Source organism: Rhincodon typus, chromosome 14 (genome assembly GCF_021869965.1).
Source record: "Rhincodon typus isolate 14 chromosome 14, sRhiTyp1.1, whole genome shotgun sequence".
Taxonomy (NCBI): domain Eukaryota; kingdom Metazoa; phylum Chordata; class Chondrichthyes; order Orectolobiformes; family Rhincodontidae; genus Rhincodon; species Rhincodon typus.
In genome coordinates, this window is record NC_063345.1 from 17,711,431 (window position 1) to 17,737,002 (window position 25,572).

At 42.0% G+C, this 25,572-nt stretch overlaps 1 protein-coding gene across 5 annotated transcripts in view; it reads right to left on the minus strand.

Moving 5' to 3' along the window:
* col4a6 (collagen, type IV, alpha 6) overlaps positions 1-25,572 on the minus strand; it is a 380,416-nt gene that overhangs the window by 187,464 nt on the left and 167,380 nt on the right. The window contains exon 1 of one of the 5 annotated variants that reach the window (XM_048605113.1): positions 4,337-4,375. The exons of the other annotated variants lie outside the window; for them this stretch is intronic. The gene's annotated coding sequence lies outside the window, so the exon portion shown is untranslated. Of the gene's footprint in view, positions 1-4,336; positions 4,376-25,572 lie in introns of those variants that run through there. 5 annotated transcript variants of the gene reach the window in all.

A 25,572-nucleotide genomic window follows, 5' to 3' on the forward strand; every position in this document is an offset into this window, starting at 1 on the left:
CCATCTAACTACAAATGTGCAAGCATCCTTATCATAAAAAGGATTCTGCTTATGCTTTCGAGATAGTGGGGACTGCCGATGCTGGAGAATCTGAGATAACAAGGGGTAGAGCTGGATGAACACAGCAGGCCAAGCAGCATCAGAGGAGCAGGAAAGCTGATGTTTCAGGTCTAGACCTTTCTTCGGAAATGGGGGAGGGGAAGGGGATTCTTATGCTTTAGTTGTGTTTGAATCACAGATTAATACCTATCTTCTCCAATGTTTATAACCGTCTGGCAAGATAAACTATATATGACATGTCCAAATGATAGTTCTTGTAATTAAAACATTTAAATGGAAATAACCTAAAATGGGTCATGAGATTTCAACTGATGGGGCTGTGACTATTTCCTTTGGCAGCTTGTTCCATTGTGGGATTCTCCTTGGGAAGAAAAATTGTTGTTGCACAGTTCTGAAAAAATGTCATACCAGACTCAAAACATTACCAATGTGCAAGTTGTATGTGATCACTGGTACCATAGCTCAGAATTCTGAGCCAGTATCCTATCAGTAGCCATGATGCCTCAATCCTTGAGAGCTCTCATACTTCCGCTTCATTTCAAAGGTTGAATGCTTTTCAAGGAAGGTTACTGGGAAAGAGGGGCCACTTCTATGAACATGTCTGATGGCTCTGTTATGCAACCCTGTGAATGAAGCAGAGTACAAATACATTGCAGTCCATTCTTCAACAAAAGTTACTGTAGAGCAGACAATGAATCTGGTGAAGCGTTAAGTTCTGATGCTTGGATCAGTCTGGGAGAGTGGCCTTGCAGTACACTCCACACGGAGTATGCTGTAAAGTCCTTGGGTGCTGTGTCATAGAGTTCTACAGCATGGAAACAGACCCTTCGGTCCAAATTGTCTATGCTGATCGGGTTCCCTAAACTGACCTTATCCTATTTGCCAGTATTTCCCCATATCCCTCTAAGCCCATCCTATTCATGTACCAGATGCCTTTTAAATGCCACGTTATATCTTCCTCCACCACCTCATTCCATGCATGCACCACCCAACTGTACTGTAATTGTACCAGTGTCCACCACTTCCTGTGGCAGCTTAGTCCATACACGTACTATCCACTATGTGAAAAAGTTACCTTCAGGTCCCCGTTAAATCTTTCCCCTCTCACCTTAAACCTATGCCCTCTAGATTTGGACTCCCCTAACCTGGGAAAAAGACCTAGGCTATTCACCCTTACCTTCCCCCTCATGATTTTATAAACCTCTAAAAGGTCACCCCTCAGCCTCCGATGCTCCAGGGAAAACGTTGTGCCCTGCACAACTGCAGCAGACAAAGAGCAAAGTGAGGGGGAATACTCACCCCCTCACCAGATAATTCCTCGGATAAAACCATGGATTCGAACTGGCTTACAGCTCTATCAGCATCAGCAACTCTCAAGAATTTCACTCAAGCAACTATTCTTCAAATGAAAGCCAAATGGCAACAGTCTTCAAACATGAGGAACATCACAGCTGAGACTGGTCTCATCTGACATTCTTCAACACATGTACCAACAGTACAGAAATAGGAATCCTGGCTGCTTTGTTCTTTACTGGCCTAAAGATATCCCCATGCCAATGACCACCCCAACTGAGATCAACTAATTTAGCAGAAAGCACAAAGTGAATATGAGGTTTTCTCAAATCTATTAGCCTCATACTGCACTAGGCCTTCAAAAGGGAGCTACTAAATAATAAAATTGAAAGTGAAATATCCAGTATTTACTTTTCAGTATTACAAATGAATTATTGATTCCAGATACTACACATAGCTGGGTGGTATTACGATTTTTAAAGACAGAGTATATCATTGTATCCCTATAACACTCAGACATCGAAATTGATTCTTCTTTCATTGTTCACAACTGTATCCACTTCTTTTTAAAAACTCAGTGAGCAATGGTCATGATTTGGAATCCATTGGCTGTAAAAGTAGTGCAGGATCAGTAATAGGTAATTTTCAAAAATGGACGTAGAGATATACTTTAAAAAGGATAGAGGAGGGGCCTGAGACTTATGGGATAGCGTCTCCAAAGAGCATGATGGGTTGAACAGCCTCCTGATATGCTGCATTATTTTATGATTGTAACTCGATGGCCTTCTCCAACAATAACACCCAAACATGAGATACACCTCAAGATATGGGCCCCAAAAAGGAAACAAATGTTTACTCAGTTAGTCTTCTCTCTACTCCAGGAAAAACAGATACATGATCTGCACCCCATCTATCATGTCAGTATCCACTTCCTCCATCATTGACTCACAGCAGCAGCAGTGTGCACCATATACAGGATGCATTCCACAAAATTAACATGACATCAATAAGGAGAAAGTCAGCAGATACTGCGAAAACCAGTGCCGACAAGTTACCCCTCCATTCCACGCACCATCCTGGCTTGGAAAAATATCAATATTCCTTCACTGTTGCCAGGTCAAAAACCTGGAACTCCCTCTCTCACAGGACTGTGGGTGTTCCTACACCGCACAGACTGCAGTAGTTCAAGAAGGAGGCTCACCACCACCTTGTCAATGTCAAGTTGGAGTGGGCAATAACTGCTGGCCTTGCCAATGACACTCACATCCCATAAATGAATAAAAAAAAACATAGCGTGGCACTGGCAGCGTGTTATTTTTGCATTCTTGGCACAGACTGCAGATGTAGGACTATAATGAAAGGGTATTAGATCAGCGTGTTCACATCGCTGATCATCAGAAGCCAGCATTTGTGAGCTAGACTAGAAATGCTTCCTTCTAAACACCCATCAGTCCCTGATGAACACACTGTGTGACAAGAAAATTCTTCCCCTCATACCACAGACAGTTCCAGACAAAGAGTTCCTGCAAATCCCAGCCTAGTGGCTAATTTGGGAATCTGTCTGGTAATGACATTCTGAAACTGGCAAGCAGGAAGTGAACCAAATTCAGGGTAACAGCCATTGGCTTCTAAAGCCTGCTGTCTTCACCCTTTTGTACAGAGGGATTTGAGAGACAAAAAGGGTCTGTCTGTACCAGATTACACAGACTGGAAATATATTGCGTACTGAAAAATTAATGAAGCTTACTTAATGTTTGTAATTTGTTAAATGGCTGATGGAATCAATGTTCAGTTTATAGAATGATGACAAACTGTTTTGGAAAGTTACTGGCATAGCACCATCTATTTTTTGATTTGCAAAGATGGAAGTAGACATGCATAAGTTGATATAAATAAAGATATCTGATCTCTTTAGTCAGCATGTATAGTTCAGCTCAAATGGACCAGAGCTCCCTTCCAAGCCCAAAAAGATGTTTATTTGCATGACTAGACCGGGAATTACATTGCATTAAGGATCTTTATGGTGTCGAACGTCTTTGATTAGTCGCAACTACACCTCCAAGTCAGAAGTTTGTGAGTTCAACACCCCTCCCAGACATTTGAGCACAAAATCTAGACTGCAATGCAATATTGAGGGCCAACCATGTTTCAGATGAAATGTTAATTTTTGGCCCTGCCTTCCCTTCCAGATAGATATAAAAGATAGCATGGCACAATTCTGTAGCACATACTTGATTGTAATTAATCCTTTATCATGGTCATTTATCATAATCTTGTTTGTGGAAGCTAGCTGAGTTGCTACTTATCCCAGATTGCCACAGTTAAAACACTGAAAATACACTGGGTATGGAAATGTTTTCAGGTTTCCTGAGATTGCGATAGGTGTTACACAAATGCTTTCCCCCTGAGAGATGTATGAAGTGTTGTATTAATGCAAGACTTCACTTTCAAAAAAATGGCTACAGAATAGCAGATGTTGAAAATGTAAAAACTCAAGGCATTAATTTCCAGTACTCCAGCAGAATGAGCCGCAGAGAAGCCAAATCCAAGCAAATGGATTAATTTGTGCAGTTATTAAAGCTAGAGGGCATAGGTTTAAGGTAAGAGGGGAAAGATTTAAAAGGGACCTGAGGGGCAACTTTTTCACAGAGAGGGTGGTGCATGTATGGAACAAGCTGCTGAAGGAACTGGCAGAGGCGGGTACAATTACAACATTTAGAAGACATTTGGACAGGTACATAATAGGAAAAGGTTGAGAGGGATATGAACCAAACACAGGCAAATGGGACTAATTCAGTTTAGGAAATCTGGTCAGCATAGACGAGTTAGGCCAAAGGGTCTGTTTCCGTGCTGTATGACTCTATAACAGCTGCATCAGAGAGACATTGGGAGAAAGTTGCAGCTGACTTACAACCTGAAAGCTAAGAAACTGGAGAGCAAGAAACTTGGGCAGGGTAGAGACCCACAGTTTAATAGCACTCACCAGCTCAAGACGCTATCTCACTTTCCCGAAGGAACCTTGGTGACAAACCTGATCCAGAATGTAGAATAAATGTTGTTCCCTGTAAAGAACTTTCAGGAGCAGCCAGTAAATTCTCATGAATTAAAAAATAAAGAGAAAAAATGTCAACCTTGGAACAACAAACACTTCCTCCGTGAATTCACACATTGTTCAGTAAGTCTTGGAAGTCATGATCTGAATAGAATAAACACAATCTCAGCCAAACAATTTGAGCAGGACCCAAGCACAGAACTTCAGACAATGCCCAGTCAGTATTGGAGATTCCCTGAGAACGATAGCAATGCTGGCACCACTGCTGTGTAGGAGCCTTCGCTATCTGAGATACTGAGTGTCTTCAAGAACAGCAGGACAGATACAAATCGATTCACAAGTCTTTTAAGTGCCAGGTAGATGGTTTTCACATTTGACCATTACAAGGTTTTTTTTAAATTTTGTTCTTGGAATGTGGGCCTCATTTGTTGGGCTTGCATTTATTGCTTGTTCCTACTTGCCCTTAAGAAGGTGGTGGTGAGCTGCCCTCTTGAAACACTGCACTCCATATGCTGTAGGTACAATGCTCTTAGGGAAGGAGCTCCAGGATTCTAACCAGCGACACTGATGGAATGGTGACCTATTTCCAAGACAAGACACTGAGTGGCTTGGAGGGGAATTTGCAGGTGGTGGTGAACCATGCTGCCCTCACTCTCTTATTGGCTGAGGTGACCATTTTCGAAGGTGCTGTCAAAATGGCTTGGTGAGTTGCTGATAATTTACATACCTTACACAATTCACAAAACTCCCAGGTCATGTGGGGTTACAATAATAAATTCATGAATGCATTAAGAAAAGAAAATATCTGTGCCTTCTTGGGTAACAGGTTTTCTAGTGAGTCAGATCACCGTGGATCCATGCTCCATTATGAATTACAATTCATAGTTTTAATTCAACACATCAGCACAATATTTGGGGGACCATCCCTCATCTATGTAGTTACCTCCTTGAATTTTGCCTAACTGGTGAAACTTGTGGCACAGGTAGTATTTCTGAGATCATACCCTGGAGGTCATGCATTTCAGCCTGCTCCCTAACTCCTGAAACTGATCATGGATGTCCTTCAAGCTGTCCTTCCTTATGTCGTTGGTTCCACATAAACCACAACCATTTGTTGTTCACCCTCCCTTTCCAGAAGTTTATCCAGCCTTTTAGTTATGTCTCAAAACCCCATAGCTGGGCGGCAACGAACTATACAGGGCTCACAATCTTGGCTGTAAACTAGACTATATATCCCTTAAACTACTAAGTCACCCACTACTACCACCTTTCGTATCTGCCTACCAGCCTATCTCTCTTTTCCCAGAGTAGCCTCAGGAACTATGAACTCAGTCGTGTTGCTTACTAAATAGGCATCTAAAATTTCACACCTGTTCGACAGCTCCAAGGAGTCCTGGCTTTCCTGGACCTACTGTCTCTTTTCCTTTCGATCTCTACACTCCTCCTTGCCTGCCTATCACCGATCTGAAGTGACCACTCTCTGATGGTCCTCTTCAACTGCATCTTTGTGTATTTTTGTAATCCTCCTTCCAAATTCTTGTGCACTTTGTAAAGTAACCTGGAACATATCATCACATTAGTGGTATTGTGTTTAAGTGCGAGTCATTGCTATGTCAGCCTGGGACAGCTCTGATTTCGATTGTTTAAGGCACTGCTCCAGGATATCAGCACATATCCTACGATAACAAGGTGTACAGCTGGATGAACACAGCAGGCCAAGCAGCATCAGAGGAGCAGAAGGCTGACGTTTCGGGCCTAGACCCTTCTTCAGAAATGGGGGAGGGGAAGGGGGTTCTGAAATAAATAGGGAGAGAGGGGGAGGCGGATAGAAGATGGACAGAGGAGAAGATAGGTGGAGAGGAGACAGACAGGTCAAAGAGGCGGGGATGGAGCCAGTAAAGGTTCAGTGTAGGTGGGGAGTTAGGGAGGGGATAGGTCAGTCCAGGGAGGACGGATAAGTCAAGGGGGCGGGATGAGGTTTGTAGATAGGAGATGGGGGTGGGGCTTGAGGTGGGAGGAGAGGATAGGTGGGATTTGTATGTCCAATACTGCATTGAACAGAAGTGTTGTCCTTTGGAAGTAAGGTGCCCAGTGCTTTTGATACGAAGAACACCGTGCTGGTATCCAAAGAACACTAGGATGTTCCACTGATATCCCAGACAGCCTTCCCACCTGCACCAACACACCACCAACTCTGCACATTTATCTCTCTGGTTTGGAACTTTGTACACCCTGTTCACCCACACAGCAAGATTAAATACACTTCAAAGTAATTCATATGAATTGCTTTGGGACATGATAATTAAGGTATAGTATTATCAAATGCTTCAAATATTCAGCTGGTATGGCAGCATCTATACAGCTTGAAACAAGAGTTAAGGTTTCAGATCTGTGACCTCTCATCAGAACTGAGACAAGTTAGAAATCACAGAGGTTTTGAGCAGGGTGTGCAGGTAGCTGCCATGACCTGCTGCATGTTTCTGGAATTTTCTACTTCTATTTCAGATTTCTATCAGCCAGGATATTCTGCTTTTCTAATTGGATTGTTAAGTTTCTTACAAGATTTCACTCTGATCCCCTGCAAAGTCAAATATCTATGTACCTAAGGAACCTTTGGTCAGGCAAACCTTTCTTATTCATACAGAACAGCTTTAGTTTCAAGGAAGGAAAGACAATGAAATTGTATTTAAATGATACCAATCATGATCTCAAGACAGTTGTACTGAGATGTTTTACAGCCAATATATGATATTAAGGACTACAAGAAGCAAGCAGATGGTGGAATTAGGTCAGGTGGCTCATGTCATAGAGTCATAGTCATACAGCATAGAAACAGACCCTTTGGTCCAACTCGTCCATGCTGACCAGGCATCCAAAATTAAACAAGTCCCATTTGTCTGCATTTGGTCCATATCCCTCTAAACCTTTCCTATTCACGTACCTGTCCAAACGTCTTTTCAATGTTGTAATTTTACCCTTCCTCTGGCAGCTCATTGCATACGCACACCACCCTCCATGTAAAAAAGTTGCAAAACGCACACTAGCTCAATGTAGAGTTTATAATTCCATATTTATTGCCATCTATCAAATTTATCAAATGGTGAGCACTATAATTCAGAAATAAGCCATTTCACATGATTAAAATGTTTGTTTTAAGAGTCGAGATTAGCAAAAGACACAAGAACCTTACAACTGTCCTCTTTGTCAGGCACACATTTCATTTTGGTGCATTTATGAGTTTAATCAGTGAAGGTGTGCTAAAATTACAGGAAAACCTTTGCTCTACTTAATAGTAGCCATGCGTAGAACTGTAGAAACTTGTTCCAATTGGAAACAGGCAGATTGGGAGTGGCAGGCAGCCTCCGGACCAAAACGCTCAAACATCTGCTTAAGAAGTCAGTGCTGTAGCCTAAGGCAACTGGGCCTGTTCAATGCTTGCTTCTTTGGAACATCATTTCACAAGCAATGAACATGAAAGCATGCAATTCAATTTGGGAAGGTTCATTGAACGGCTAAATGAAACTCATAAGAGATACTGGCCTATAAACCATGGTAAGGTAACTTCAAGGCTGAATATTAGGGGATGGCCAAAGGAGATAATTGCATAATGGTAAAGTAACTGGACTAGTATCCAGAGCCTCAGGCTAATGCTCTGGGGAACACTTAGCTAATAGACTGAAGTCATACAGCAAGACAGAACTCATGATTTTCATGGTGATTCGTTTAGAGAGTGAGAACACCACGAATTGGGTACACTAACCTGCGGAGCAAGGATTCACATCTTACCTCCTGTATAATTTAAACTATCCGGAACAGTCCTAAATTAGAGATAGTAGGAACTGCCGATGCTGGAGACTGAGATAATAAGCTGTGGAGCTGGATGAACACAGCCGGCCAAGCAGCATCAGAGAAGCAGGAAAGCTGACGTTTCGGGTCTGGACCCTTCTTCAGAAAAAGCTTTCCTGCTCCTCTGATGCTGCCTGTCCTGCTGTGTTCATCCAGCTCCACACCTTGTTATCTTAGTCCTAAATTAGAGTTCACTCTGCTGAGATAGCTGGCTTGGTCATAGGAAACAGAAAGTAGCGATGGCTTGATGCTTTTCGGAATGGAGGGCTGTGACTATTGGTGTTCCACAGGGATCAGTGCTGGGACCTCTGCTGTTCATGATCTACAGAAACAATCTGAAGGAAAACATAGCTGATCTAATTAGTAAGTTTGTGGCTGATACAAAGACTGTTGGAATTGCGGATAATGAGGAGGATTGTCAGATGATACAGCAGGATATAGATCAGTTGGAGGTACGGGCAGAAAAGTGTCAGATGGAATTTAATCTGGACAAATGTGAGGTGATGCATTTTGGAAGGTCAAGTACAGGTGGAAATTATACAGTGCATGGCAGAACCCTTAGGAGTATTGATATGCAGAGGGATCTGGATGTGCAGGTCCACAGATCACTAAAGGTGGCAGCGCAGGTAGATAAGGTATTAAAAGGCTTATGGCATGCTTGCCTTCATTGGAAGGGGCACTGAGTATAAGAACTGAAAGAACTGCGGATGCTGTAAATCAGAAAAAGAAACAGAAGATGCTGGAAAAGCTCAGCAGGTTTAGCAGCATCTGTGAAGAAAAGAATCAGAGTTAATGCTTTCGGTCAGCCCTGAGGAAGGGCCACCGGACCCAAAACGTTACCTCTGATTTTTCATTCACAGATGCTGCCAGACCTGCTGAGCTTTTTCAGTAACTTCTGTTTTTGCATTGAGTATGTGGATGGACAAGTTATGCTGCAGCTTTATAGAACTTTAGTTAGGCCACACTTGGAATAATGTGCAAAGTTCTGGTCACCACACTACCAGAAGGATGTGAATGCTTTGGGGAGGGTACAGAGAACAGTTACCAGGATGTTGCCTGGTATGGGGGATTATAGTTATGAAGAAAGGTTGAATAGACTGGTGTTGTTTTCATTGGATTTCAGGAGGTCAAAGGGTGTCCTGATAGAAGTTTATAAGATTATGGCTGGAGTGGAAAGTATGAGGTTTTTCCCAGGGTGGAGGTGTCAATTATAGGGGACACAGGGTCAAGGTGTGAGGGGGGTGAGTTTAAACAAGATGTGGGAGACACGTTTTTCATACAAAGGGTGATGAGTGCCTGGAACGTGTTGCCAGAGGAGATGGTGGAAGCAGACGCAATAGCAACATTCAAGGAACACCTGGACGACAACATGAATACGAAGGGAAAAGAGGGATACGGATCCGGTAAGTGAAGACAGTTTTAGTATGGAAGGGCAAAATGTGTCAGCGCAGGCTTGGAGGGCCGAAGGGCCTGGTCCTGTGCTGTATTGTTCTTTGTTCTTCTTTGTTGTATCTCAGACAGTAGCAATGGTGCAGGAACATCCATCCCCATTAAAATGGACATCAGAGGGAAAATGGACTGAAATGACAAATGACATTGTCGTGCCAATACAGACCATTCAATGCTATCCTGTCAATTTGTCATGATCTGGATGTTTTGTGGTCTAATTAGTAAGTTTGTGGACGACACCAAAATTGGAGGAGTTGAAGATAGTGAGGAAGATTGTCAAAGGAGACAGTGGGATATAATAGACTGCAGATTTGGGCAGAGACATGGTAGGTGGAGTTTAATCCAGACAAATGCGAGGTGATGCATTTTGGAAGATCCCATTAACACAAAAAATGGCAGAACCCTTAGGAGCATTGACATACAGAGGAATCTGAACGTACAGGTCCACAGATCCATGTGAGTAGCAACACAGGTGGATGAGGTAGTTAAGAAAGCGTACAGCAGGCTTTCCTTCATCGGCTGGGGAATTGAATATAAAAACTAGCAAGTTACGTTACAGCAGTATTAAAACGTTAATTAGGCCACATTTGGAATATTGTGTGCAGTTCTGGTCACCACACCACCAGAAGGACGTGGATGCTTTGAAAAGGGTGCAGAGAAGGTGTACCAGGATGTTGCCTGATCTAGAGGGTTTTAGTTACGAGGAGAAGTTGGATAAACCCAAATTGTTTTCACTGGAAAGACGGAGCCTGAGGCTGAGGGGTCTACAAAATTATGAGACAAAGATAGGGTGGATGGTCAGAGGCTTTTTCCTAGGGTGGAAAGGTCAACTATAAGAGGGCACAGGTTGAAGGTGAGAGGGAAATTTTAGGGGAGAAGTGCAGGGAAAAATTTTCACAAAGAGGGTGGTGGGTGTCTGGAATGTACTGCCAGTGGTGGTGGTGCAAGCAGACATGTTAACAAAGTTTAAGGCACATCTTGATAGACACATGAACGTGAGGCCAACAGAGAGATAGAAACTGTATAGGGGTAATAGTAGTGCGACTAAATAAGGATTAGGAATCAGTGCAGACTTGGTGGTCTGAAGGGCCTGTTCCTGTGCTGTGTGGCATTGTATTGTATGTTGTTGAGAAAGGGAGGAGGAGGAGCAAGAGGAAGAGATGGTGAGGATGCCCAGAGCAAAAGGCAAAGGGATAGTAAAGATATAGATACAGCATAGATGTTAATAGGAGATTCACTAGTAGATAGAGAAGAAGAGAAAACAGGTCAGTTTTGATTAAAGCTAACCCCTGTTACATGATATTAGTGCAGGTTGGGAGGGTAGGGGATGTTATCTGAATGTAGGATAGCATTCCTACTCTGAAGTTGTTGAACTCAATGTTTGTTTTTGTTGTTTTGATTGAAAGATAAATATCATCCAGGATATTTCCCACATGTTTTCAAATCATGCAATTTAATCTTTTATATCCATCCAATCAGACAGGTGGGGCCTCAGGTTAAGGTATCAGCTGAAAGACAGCATTTCTGACAATGCAGCACTCCATCAACATTACACTATAGAGTTAGCCTTTGAGTAACTAGGATGGCTTTCCTTCTATGGAGTGTCTTTGCAAGCTCATGTGCCAACCTCCAAGGGGGCATGAACATAGCAAAAAACGACACTAAATTAGCAATCTCCTTCAAGAGCAAATATGGTGATTGTAAATGGAAATGCTCAAACTAATGCAAAATAAATGCTTTGATGTGGTTCGCAATAAACAACTGCACCTCCCAGTCACGTCGGTTCGCAATAAACAACTGCACCTCCCAGTCGCGTCGGTTCGCAATAAACAACTGCACCTCCCAGTCGCATCGGTTCGCAATAAACAACTGCACCTCCCAGTCGCGAACCATTTCAACTCCCCCTCCCATTCCTCAGACGACATGTCCATCCTGGCCCTCCTGCAGTGCCACAACGATGCCACCCGAAGGTTGCAGGAACAGCAACTCATATTCCGCTTGGGAATCCTGCAGCCCAATGGTATCAATGTGGATTTCACAAGCTTCAAAATCTCCCCTCCCCCTACCGCATCCCAAAACCAGTCCAGCTCGTCCCCGCCTCCCTAACCTGTTCTTCCTCTCACCTATCCCCTCCTCCCACCTCAAGCCGCACCCCATCACCTACCGACTAACCTCATCCCGCCCCCTTGACCTGTCCGTCCTCCCTGGACTGACCTATCCCCTCCCTAACTCCCCACCTACACTCACCTTTACTGGCTCCATCCCCGCCTCTTCGATCTGTTTGTTTCCTCTCCACCTATCCTCTCCTCTATCCCTCTTCTATCCGCCTCCCACTCTCTCCCTATTTATTTCAGAACCCCCTTCCCCTCCCCCTTTTCTGATGAAGGGTCTAGGCCCGAAACGTCAGCCTCTCTGCTCCTATGATGCTGCTTGGCCTGCTGTGTTCATCCAGCCCTGCACCTTGTTGTCTCAAATGCTTTGATGTACTTGGAGCTAAAGTTTATTCAAGAAGAAGAGGTAACTTTATCCTGCATCTAACTTGCACTCCAAGGTACAAAATGCTTGATGTTGCTTGAAAAGGGAACGTCTTTTCTTTTCAAAACAGCCAAAAACAAATCAGCATTCAAAATAAAACAAACAAGACTCCAAAAGGAATTCTGACTGACAGTAGCAACACAATCACTGATGGGTTTTTCAATAAATTCTTAACTAAAAAAACTGACTAGCTGGCAGGTGAACAGTTTGGGAACAATGGTTAGACTTTCCTTGAACCGCAGACTGGACCTGCCCAGGCAATCTCTAAGTGCATCAATGTTAAGTACTGCACATTTGTAACATTTATTCTGTAGTGAATACTGATCGTGATGAAACCAAATCCTTCCCTCACATACCACACATATTACACCCCAGCCCCCAACACACAAACAAAGTAAATCAATTGCAAATAATCATTTTGAGCATGTAGAATTGTTGACAGTTTTCTTTACTTCCTTTGAGGACCAAAAACACTTTTTCCCACTGTCAAAGAATGTTGACTACTTTCCAGGTGTATCATTGGGTGAAGCTAACCTTCCAGCTCTGCATGGTTTAACGCTACTCAGGTTCATTCAACACCTGCACAGATACAATATTAGTGCCACAAGCATGGACACCATGGTTTTCCAGATTTTAGTAGTTCATTCTTTTCTTTCTTTTTAAATCAGCCTGTTCAGAAATGCTGTTACACACCTCTGAAGTAGCTGGGACTTGAAGCCAGGCCTCCTGGCTCAAAGGTAGAGACACTATCACTACACCACAAGAACACATTAATTCATTATTGAATTCAATTTTTAGTTCAATTTATTTATTTTTACAGGCGTTTGGTATTACAGAACGGAGTGCATTTCTGATAAAAGACACATTTTGCCCAAGCTTTTTACCTTGCACACATCAGGACAATTCTCAAAGTGAGCAATAAACCCGGCAGGTAAATAAAATGTCAGTCATCACAATCTTGTCTATTTTCCACAACAATGCCCCTAAGAATAAAAATCCACTTGCAAACCAGTTACTACTTTCCTTTCATGCAAAACAACTTGGTTTTCCCCTGAAATTGGGTATTCTTGTGAATTGTCCCGATGAGTGCAAAATGTACAGCTTTGAGCCTTATTTATTTTTGTTGAACTGGATATCAGACACCAGCACTTCAATGCAAATATTAATAACTAAAAGTGCTTCTCCACAATGACTGCTCTGCTAGACACACTGCACAAAACATAAAAAAATCAACTTGAATTCATGGTTCTAATTGATGTCCATTGCGAATGATCATGGTCCAATCCACAACTAAAACTGTTTATAGAGTACATGAACTGGATAGGCTACACAGGTGGGACATAGTCACAGACAGGAAAAGAGGAAGTCCACCCGACCCCAGGCTGCATATTTTTATCTCCACAATATTTGTCTTTGGGCCTTGACAGGTTCTCTGCAAAGAAACCAGTCTTTTTGTAAAAAGCCGTCAAGCATGGAGGATTATGGAGCAAACCAATCTCTGATCTCTATTTGTGGGGAGGGATGCAGCCTGATGGGTTAGAAGCTTGGGAATGGGTCCAATGGAGAAGCACTGTAGTCCTCCTGACATGTGAGGGTGCTGTGAAAGCATTTACTATCTTCCCAAATCGGCTCTTGCCTCCCTTGAGCTGCCAGGTTTTCCAAGGTCCCAAAAACGCAGCTGGCCATGGTTTAATTAGAAATTGCTAGTGTCAGATTTTCTGAATTTCCAACATTGAAGTCCAAGGAAATAAACATTGGGCAAGATGCAGAACGATACTGGTTCACCATCGCCTGTTTTACGTTTTATACAAAGTCAAGATCTACACCTTGGTGAGAGCAGCATCCAACTTGACATTGGCACTCTGAGAGCAATCTGTGAGAGGCTTGCACATGCTTAGGGAAATAGATATTCGGTGACATATGGATCAGTCTCAACAATGCTAAAAGCTACTAACACTGACTATCCATGACTCTGCATGAAGAAATCTATTTGGAATTGGGGATTGCTAGTTTCTATGGATTGCATTCTGAAAAGTGACAGTACTGTACTAGAAAGAATTGGAAAAGGAGGGAGAAAATTATATTGCTGGGCCCAGGGTTTAAAATTAAACCTGTGACATCTTGGTTCCAATAGTTTAAGGCCCATGTTTGGCACAGTTCAAGTACAAACTCAAGTATAGAACGGACTTGTTTCAATTCAATTACTCATTGCTCAAAATTGTCATTGACATGCCAAGAACAGCATCAAATGTGAGGTGTCTGATAATGACTAATTTCAGCTCAGTTGGAACACACCCTGCAATAATTTTTGCTGAAAATGGAAACTTAATTGCATTTCTCTATTGCCCAACTGAAGTTATATTTCTTTCTTGCATTCGGATTCAAATCGCTTTTGCATTATTTTCAAAATTGTTTCCATGCGATTTGTTGTAACCAACTCGACCTTTGAAATATGAGCTTATTTAGTATTTTCACCAACGTACAGGAACTCTGTTCTTAAAGTTCGAATGTGTAATAACAGTTTATTTAGAATTTGTCACAAGTACGCCCACTTTATAATTACAGGAATTAAAATTTGGAAACCTGCAATATAGGAATGAACATGTCCTCGTTGGAGCATTGTATACAGTTCTCATTTCTACGCCATAAAAATAATAAACAGCCATTGGAATAAAGAACAAAAAGGTATTATCAAAACCATTTGGAAATCTTGACCAAGCTAAAGACAAGGCTAAGAAGTGACCCATAGAGGTCCTGAACATTATGATGGGTTTGATGGGGTGGATGCAGAGTTCATGTTTCCTCTTATGAAAGAGTTCAAACCTGGGATGGGGACATAAATGTAAAATAATCACAATTAAGTCCAGTCGTGAATTGATGAGAGATCTCTTAACCCAGTAACTATTTAGAATGTGAAGCTCACTAAGACAAGGATTGAATGAGGGGAACAGCATAAACGCAGTTAAATGGAAGCTAGACAAACGATTAAGAAAAACAAATTTGAAGGTTATCCAGTAGAGTTAGGTAAAGGAGCGGTTTCGGGAGGAGGAATGCTGATGTGGAACATAAACAGTAAAAAAGGTCTAATGGACTGAATGGCCTGCTTCTGTGTTATAATTACTGTGTAATTAAATTGACTGAACCCCCAGAAAGAGAACTATTAAAAGCACTTCCCCATGCCAGCCCATATTGAGAAGGAGGTCTCAGCTTTGATCTTCACTGATTTACCAATACCAGCTAGGACCGTGAAAAAGGCAAATGACAACTACCTACGGAGAAAGACAAAAAAACAATCCTCTTTCAGAATTTAATTTTCCAAAAATCCCTACCAATTATGAATGTCAAGTATGGACAGGAATGGGTCTAGGACTGCACTGCCTGACATTTACTTTGTAGGGTCATGCCTGAACTACAGCTGTTTAAGCAAGTAGAACAGGAAAGTGGCCAGCTAACACGCAACTGTACTCAAGTGTAAATCAACACTTTGAAAAAGAGGAAGGGAGAAAACTGACCAATAAGATGGAGCCCCACCCCATCCTCTTCCATTTCATTCTGATTCTATGATCCACAGTTGGCATTGAGGTACTTATTTGTCAAATATTATTACCTTTTCACAAAACGTTGTTGACTTTTCTTGATTATATTGTGACTTTATTTTTAAAAATGCCCTGCTACAACCTTTAATACAGGATTCTAGCATTTACCCAATGACTGATATTTGGTGAACTGACCTATGGTTTCTTGCTTTCCAGTTGTCTCCTTTCTTGAAGAGAGCTCTCACGTTTGAAGTTCTCCAATCCATGAAGATCTTTGCAAAACATGGGTGACTTTGGAAGATTACAACTGATACATCTGTACAACTGATACATCTGCCATTTCCAGAATCACTTTGTTTATGATTTGGAGATAGAGGCATCAAGTCTGGGGGAGCCTCATTAGTTTTCTCATATGTTTGACCGATGATCAGAATTATTTTAAGTATCCACTCACCTCTTAATTTTTATTAAACTATTCTTGAGATGTTTTTGTGCATTCTACTGCAAACACAAATACAAAATACTTGTGCCTTATCTCTTACCTCTTATATTTTGGGTGAGGTGTTAAAATTAATTTTTGTCCCCCTATTCAAAAGGATGATTCTTGAGCTACAGTCTTCACTACCAAAAATACCTCTCATTATTCATGTGAGTATCTTGTGGAATGTCTCAGAGATATCAATAAGTTCTCTTTAAAGGCTAACCCTTCTTTTTGAGCTTTCTCCTGGCATTACTTTAGATGAGGTCTGGACGGCTGGCACTGAAACATTAGCTGTTTAAATGCCAAATGAGATTGTGTAGGATCTGGGTGTATCCCAAGTGCAATTGTGCTATTTTGTTTATCTACCAGGCTACAACCAATGTCAGATACTAGCACCAGTACAAAAGGAAGCAACACACTCATTCCATGTTGTATATTCTTAAGAATAAAGGCTCAGATCAAAGACAAGGAACAAGTGAGTTTTAGACACTGAGTAGGCTGATTAAGCAAAATGCAATTTTGCTATTCTGTCCCCAGTAGCTCACCCAGATGACCCACCCTTAGAAGAATGGATATGCAGAGAGATCTTGGGGTGCCAGTCCATAGTTCCCTGAAAGTGGTAATACAAGTGGATAAGGTGGTAAAGAAGGTGTACAGCATGCTTGCCTTCATCAGTCAGGGCACTCAGTATGGATGTTGGCAAATTATGTTGCAGCTGCATAACATTTTAATTGGAGTACTATGTGCAGTTCTGGTTGCCACACAACAGGAAGGATGTGGAGGCTTTGGACAGGGTGCAAAAGAGATTTACCACAATGTTGCCTGAATTGGAATGTATTAGCTATAAGAAAAGTTTGAATAAACTTGGATTGTTTTCAGTACAGCGTCAGAGGCTCAGGGGCGACCTGATAGAAGTGTATAAAATTATGGATAGGGTGGATTGTTGGAGTCTTTTTTCCAAGGTGGAAATGTTAAACACTAGGGGACACAGTTTCAACATGAGAGGAGATAAGTTTAAAGGAGACGTGAGACACAAGCTTTTTTTTTGCACAGACCTGGAATGCACTGCCAGGGAGGTGGGAGAAGTAGATATGATAGCAACATTTAAGAGGCATTGAAACAGACACATGAACAGGCAGGAAATAAAGGGATACAGACCACGTGCAGGCAGATGGAATTAGTTTAGAATGGCAATATGTTCGGCACAGACATGGTGAGTTGAAGGACCTGTTTCTGTGCCGTAATGTTCTATGTTCTAAGTCTCTTTACTCCCACCTCATTTCAATTGACAATAAGAGTTGGCCTCTATTCAACATGACAGCCAAAACAACTGGATCTGATCCTGTCATCATCTAAACTTGATGCATACTTTCTAGACAATTCTGTTAGTGCACATGAAGCTACATCAAGCTAACACAGAGTGATTGGATATCTAGCGGGTTGGAAACTTGGCTGATGTTTTTTCACCCAAACCCCTTTGAGCCCAATTTTGGTGTCCAATGTGATTCTTTTGGCTGAAACCTCAACACCACATAGAAACCTTGAAAAAGGCTTGAAAATTTACTTTTACAAAGAGGATGATTAAAAATTGGAATTTTCTGTCATGTATTAGCTATAAGAATTACATGAAAAGGGAACCAAAGGGTATGGAAGAATGCAGGGGTCAATAATTATGCGTGTTATTAGAGTAAAAAAAAAAGTTCACATTTGGTGGGCTATAAGGCCCAGTTCTAACCTGCAATGTTCCATGATTCCAATTAGAGATTAAACCTGGATTCTTACAAATGCACATGGCTCAATTCCATATTGGGCAGAACACAAAGCATCTGAATCATTATGGGAACCAAGCCACAGAGAAAATATTAATAGAAAATAATATCTTTCAGGGGAGTTTAGTTCATAAAAGCTCCTCTTAAATTTGGAAAGATAATTCACTTTCCTCAGGCAAAAAAAAATTATTGATGTTACACTCCTTGTGGTTAGACTTCTCAGGCTTTCTGTTGAATGTACCTTGGGTGAAGAAGCATTTCTCACATTCAACATCTCAGGCTTTGACTCTTGATATTATTCCTTGCCATTGTGATGACAACTATCTATTATTGTAACATTGGATCTTTGGCAGTAGCCAAGTTATCATGGGAATGGATTAGTTTGATCCAGCATTTTAAATGCACCGTCAAACTGGAGACCTTTTATGGCAATGTTCTTCTGTCTACAAACCTACACATTGTTGCCAAACCCCTCAGCAAATAGATTAATGAAGATCATAAAACAAGACTGCATTCCAGACATGGCAAGTTTTGAATAGTGAACTTTCCCTTCTTAATCCCACATCTTCTTCTATGTGGGGTCTGTGGTAATATTAATAATTTGAGCGTCAATTTCATCTTTATAGTTTGGAGCAGACCAACCAACTATTATAAAACCCACCTAATTCTGAAGCTCATTGGAATCAATTGATCTGAAAATTGGAGGTGAGTGATCCATTCTGCTACCTTACTATTCAAGTTATAACTTATTCCTTCCATTTCCTTCACGGTTAAAACTGCATTTCAGTGGCCAGAAAAATACCTGACAGCCTAAGAAATGATCCAAACATAAAGGAGTAATGTAAACAAGCAGTACTTATTTAATTCCACTGGTCATCGGTGGCAATCACTCACTAACAAGTATGATTCTCCAACTAGGAAATTCTGTGTCAATGCTCATGGGTTCTGTGAGTCCTTGCATGATTGATGAGCCCAATCCTAGAGCCGCATCTCCAAACACACATATGACAGGTGTTTCCAGGAGTCGGAATTGGTCCTTAACCTTGAGTTTCCTGGCATTCATTTCTCCGGTTCTTCTAGGTCAGTTTCTTCTTGTGCAAGGGTCTCCCAGGCATTGTATTCTATGTTGTATTTCTTGAGGGAAATTTTCGGGGAGCCTTTGAAAAAATCTTCCTTTGTCCTCCTCTTATTCAACTGCCTTCTTTGATCTTCGAAAAGAAGTCAAAACTCAGGCATCCTAAGCATTTGGCTGGCCCAACTGAGTTGGTTTCAGATCATCATGACATCAATGCTGGTGCAATTGGTTGCTTCAAGGTTACTGATGTTAGAATCCCTGTCCTCCCAGCTGATGCATCTCAATCCATGCATCTGAAACCATCTCAACCAGTATTGATGGAACTTCTCAAGGGCTTTGAGAGGGTGTCCATATGTAATCCAAGTTTCAAAGCCATATCGAAGAATTGGAAGAATGACTGCCTTGTACATAAGGATCTTGGTACTGGCACAGATGTCACAGGCACAGGCACAAGGGCTCTCATTCTTAAATACCCAAAGGCACTACTCGCAGATTAGATGTGGCATTGAATCTCTGCATCGATGTCAGCCTGAGATGAGAGGTGACTCCATGAGTAGGAGAAATGTTCCATGTTTGGAAGGATTTCTCCATTAATCTTAATGGAGTGATGGATCAGAGCTTGACCTGTTATGGGTTGGTACAGGACTTGATCTACTTGTGGTTGAGACTGAGACCAATTCTTCAGTGTACTTCCCAAAGGCATTAAGTGAGGCTTGAAGATTCTCTTCCAAGAGAGCAGAGGTAACATTGTCATCCACGTACCGAAATTCTACAAGCAAGTTAGGTGCTGGTTTTTTTCTCGGATTGCAACCAGTTGGTGGAAATTCTACTGGCATAGCTAGAGTTAACTGAGCCTTTAGTCTTTTCAAGTTATTAACTCTTGCTTCTTTGAAAAATAATTCATTAGCTTTATTTTTTTGAAATTTAAGATTCCTTTAAGATGAATGGACAAAATATTATGGGTGTTTCTTGCCCACATATCTACTGTGCTTTGCTGACTAGAACATCTCAACGCCAGGAGTATAATTCTGTACAATTTTTACTATCTTTCTAATCCCAAGTTTGTCCTATGTTGGCCATTAACCAATCAGTTAATGAATTCCTCCCTGTGGCAGTTCACCACCAGGTTGTCAATCCTGTCTTCCTGCCCCTGCTTTTTAATTCCCTTTATTCATCATTTACCAGTAAACAATTCTGTTAAAGAACTGCAGGGTGGTAGTATTCCTTCCTCTGGGGACCTACCAGCGGACCTGGGTTCAAGTCCCACTTGCTTCAGAGGTATGTCATGACATCTCTGAATAGGTTGATTGGAAAATAGTTCTTTTTAAAAACTGCAGGTTGGTTGAACTGTGTTTAGAACACTGAAAACTCAGCCATATTGGTCAACTGTTTCAGGCTATGGAACCACATTGAGCAAAACAGGAAGGCTACATTTCACTATGATAAGCTGTCGACCTGCCATTCTCACCTAGCTGATGATGGCAGATGTTACTGCAGCACATTGTGCAAACGCAGCGGTTAACTGGCACTTCCTTCCTCACCCAATGTCACAGCTTACTCACGATTAGCTGTAACCACAATCCCTGTTGGCAGGTTAGTGGGTTACTCATGTCTGCGCTGTCCATGCAGATACATATTCTTACAGAAATAACATTCTTGAGCAGCATCACCAGCGTGCTCTAATTAAGGCAACCCTGCAAGCTACCTGCATGGCATGTCCTCCCGATGTGAGAAGGAATGAACTGACCAATGACTGGGGTGGGATCACTTCATCTTTACAATCACAGCAGCTGTGGTTAGTTTTGGAATTGGAGTGTCTGCAAGAAAAAGCACTTTTCACAGGCATATCTGTGATATACATCTGCATATTACAACCATAGGAAAGGGATGTAGAAAAGAAAAAAATCAAACTAAATGACATCATACTTTTGGCACTCTTTAATACTAACTGTTACTGCTACTGGTTATTAGCATGGCACATCCCAAACAGGCCAGTAATGACAACGTCACAACCAACGGTTTTTCTCTTCCCCCCCTCCACCACCTTCTTTTATTCCCATAACAATTAAAGTATTAGATATTTATGATTCTGGTCCATACCACTTATCCTTCTCATACCATAGTGTCATTGTATTTCAAAAATACAATAACAGTTGCTAAATGCATTTGGAGGACCAACAAAGACAATGTAAAGCTATTAGGAATGTTTTTTGCTTCTGTTCCCAGACTTGACCTCAATAACATCCTCCATGGCACAACATACAACTCCTGTCAGTTTCATGGGTTGTCAGTTAAGCGTACATTCCTGAAATAAAGGGGTACTATTGAGTTCTCCAATTTCAAATAACCTTCCCACCCATTCTCTGGCTCCCTTTCCAGCCCCAACTCCCCCCTTCCATTCCACCTACTGACCCTCGCTTCCAGCTACCAACCGGATTCATTCCTCCCATCGACCAACCCGGTTGTACCTACTACTGATGCCCATCTATCACCACTATTCCACTACCCCGCCTCTTTATCTGCAGCTCCCTGTACCCGCACATCCAGTCCTGATGATGGGTAATACCCGAAACGTTGACTTCTCCTTTCGTCCAGATGCTGCCTGGCCAGTTGTGTTCTTCCAGCCCCCCATTTGTTGGAGGGGGAGTTGGGGGAGGAGTTGAAATGGGCAGTGACCAGAAGGTTAGGCTGGCCATTTCGGGCCAGGTAAAGGTACTCGGCAAAATGGTCACCTAGTAGACTAGGTTGGAGGAGATGCAGGTGAAACTCTGTTTCACCTGGGAGGACTGTTTAGGGCCCTGGACTGAGGTGAGGGAGGTGGTGTGTCGGCAGGTGTTGCATCTTTAACGGTTGCAGTGGAAGGTACCAGGAGGTTGGGGGGGGCGGGGTGTTGGAGTGGTTGGTGGTGAGTGCGGCGCAAACAAAGGAGTCGTGAAGGGAATGGTCCTTGCAGAAGGCAGACATGGGTGGGGAGTGGAAGATGTTCTGGGTGGTGGGGTCTAATTGGAGTTGGCGGAAGTGTTTAAGGATGATACGTTGGATATGGAGGATGGTGGGGTAGAAAGTGTGGACAAGGGGGACCCTATCTTTATGTTTGTGGGGGGTGGGGGTGTTTTAGAGCCCTGGAGTGGGGGATGGAGGAGGCGTAGTGGAGCACTGTTTGAAATAGGAGGACATCCGGGATGCTTGGGAGTTAACTCCATCATTCCAATACCCTCTCCCCCAACTGTCTCTTTATCTTCAGCTCTCCCTACCCCCACATCTAGTCCTGAAGAAGGGTAATACGCAAAATGTTTACTTCTCCTCCTCCAGATGCTGCCTGGCTTGCTGTGTTCTTCCAGCCTCCTGTTTGTCTACCTTGGATTCCAGCATCTGCAGTCTTTGTTTGTCTCTTCGCAAGTAGAGGGGTGATGGGTGAATGGAATTTGGGCTAGTTGGGACAAGAAAATCTTTGGATGATCTCAAATTTACAGTGGGTAGAATGTTGGAAGTGGTCAGGAAGGCATTTCCTCAAGCCTGGTGAAAACAAGGGCATAGACACAAGTTTCAGCAGCAGAAGAACAGTGGCAGTGGGGCAGAGATGAGCCATGTTACAACATTTGGAAATTGTCACTTTTACTAACAGTGCAAGTAGTTAAAGATTCACCAGTGGTCAGCAAGCAGGTTTGTGCCACTATTGACTCTTGAGGAATAATAGGAGAAAGCAGATGAATGTGGCAAAAGATTAAAGACAGATTAACACTTACAAGAAGAATATTCCACTCCTTAGCTACATGTTTGTGGCAGTTAATTATTTTTTACATTCATTCGTGAGACATGGACATTGCTGGCAGGGCCAGCATTTATTGGTGTACCCCTAACTACACTGCAGAAGGTAGTGGTGAGCTGCCTTCTTGAACTGCTGCAGTCCATTTGGTGTAGATGCAGTTAGTAAAAAAGATCCAGGATTTTGACCTAATGATTATGAAAGAATGGTGATACAGATCCAAGTCAGTATGGTGTATGGCTTGGAGGGGAACTTGCAGGTGACAGTGTTTCTATGCATTTTCTGCCCTTGTCCTTCGAGGTAATATAGGTCATGGAACTGGAAGGTGCTGTCTAAGGACCATTGGCAAGTTGCTGTGCTGCATTCTTAAAGGTACACACAGCTGCCACTTTGCATCAGTAGTAAACAGAGTGAATGTTGAATGTGCTCTTTCTGGTCCCTATCAAGCAGGCTGTAATACTCAAGTATTTCATCACAGTTTGGTGAACATGCATTGAGGAAAAAGGAGGTGAATTAATTGTTATAGAATTCCCTGCCTCTGAACTGTTTTTGTAGCCAAAATATTTGTAAGGCTGCTGCAGTTTAGTTTCTAATCAATGATAACTCCCAGGATGCTGATATTCCAAAATCTACTGATGTAGATTGCACTGTTCCATGAAGATAGAGGTAAGAATAATGAAGATGAGAAATAAATGGAGCTGGACTCATGTCCAGGTTGTTTTCAAACCCATTCCAGTGATTGGTACAATTGACAGAGAAAGAAAAGGAAATCTGATGTTAAATAGTGTTTTTCATGGCTTCAGGATGTCTCAAAGCACTTTCTCACAGTTAATGCTGTAAAGTGGGAAATGGAGAAGCCATGTTACTCAAATGGCCCTGCAAAAATAATGAGATAGATGATCAGATAACCACTTTTAATGATACTGGTTGAGGGAATAAATATAAAGCTTGAACACTAGGAAATACTCCCCTGCTCTGTTTTGTAATAATACCACGGGCTCTTTTATGTCCAGCTCAAAAGGCAGATGAGATTTTGGATTAATTTGTCACCTGAATGATGTTTATTCTGGTACTGTATCTTTGACTCAGTATTACGTCAGCTTCAGGAATGGGTCTTGAACAAGACAACCTTTTAAAGAGAGTTTATGGAGGCTTGTCGGAGAAGTGTCAGAACACGTTCCCTTATTGACCAGGGATGATGGGTATAGGACAATCCAGAACATAAGAAGATTACCTGGAAGTGAGAACTTCCTTAGAATCATAAAGTCAAGTGCTTATCCAGATCCTTCTTAAATGTCTTGAGGGGTCAGTCAGTGAGTTCCAGATACCCACCATCCCCTGAGTGAAAATAAAATCCTCAAATGCCCTCTTGGCCTCCTGCTCCTTACCTTAAAACTATGCCTTGTAATGCCTGGCCCCTCTATTAAGAGAAAAGGTTTCTCCCTATCTACCCTTCACCACCACCTCCCACACCTCACCTCCTCAGCTTTCTCTGCTCTAAGGAAAACAATCCCAGCCTTTCTTGTCTCTCTTCATGGCTGGATCACTCCAACCCAGGCAACGTCCTGGTGAACCTTCTCTCGTTCTTTATTTTCTCCTCCTCTGGTATAATGACTTATGTACAAAGCAAAGGTTCCATATTTTAAGGCACCTCTGATAAACACTGGTATTCACACATTTGCATAGACACCACACACAGATTGCGATCAGGATCCCTGGCTGATTTTTTTTCTCTTGAAGCAAGACACCAGTGATGAATAAACATTAAAATTTATGAGGAGCCAATTCCATGCACAAAAGCAACCAAAATGCTGGCAAAGAAACAGAGGACTTTTGTAAAAACAGCTGAATGCTGAGACTTAATCATGATTCCTACTCAATGTTCTCAAACCAGTTCAACCATAAAAGAATCTGCCTGCTCAAATCTCACGTAGCTCGAATTATACTTTTCATGTTCACAAGGTTTTAAATTTTGACCGAGGGAAAAAAACCATTTTTTTAATGTTACAACTCTTTCTTCCTGTGCCGTCAAAAGGCTGCTTCTTTCAGGAATACAGTTCTATGAGCATCAGTAACCACAGTGCCTTACACAAGTGGCTATGTATGTCAGTAAGTCAAGTAGTAGCTCAGGGAAAGCGACAGGGATTCTTCCAGCCTATTGAAACTCTGCAAGTTGCTTTGCAAAAAGTGCTAATCAGCATGGAGAGAGAAAAGAAGTGATGTGAAAGAAGCAAGGATAGATAAACCTAGTGTTAAAGCATGAAACCACAGTCAAGTGGCAGACGGTGCAGTTTGTGGCACTCTGTTTTATCTCTGAGTTATGGATGTGCTACTGATTGAGCTGAGTGGTTTCACACTTGAGATTATCTTACTTGTGATGTGGCCAAACATCGTGGGCCCAATGCTGTGTACTGTTTGTGTAGGACAAGGAATAGGAGAAAACCACACACTTTAAAATACCTGGCACAATAAGGGCACATGTAACTTGTAGACGATACAAAGATTTCACAATACAAAATGTTCCAAAATCGCTGCTTAACCGTGCCAAACCCTCAAAATAATCTGGTATTTCTTTAATTGCAGCCTTATGTCTGTCAACATATAAGCAGTACAAGAATCACACCCAAATTGCAACTCGCAGTTTAAATCACCGCATTCTCATCATGCAGTGATTTTGCCCATCAAATTATGGTGGTGTAGATTACTGATA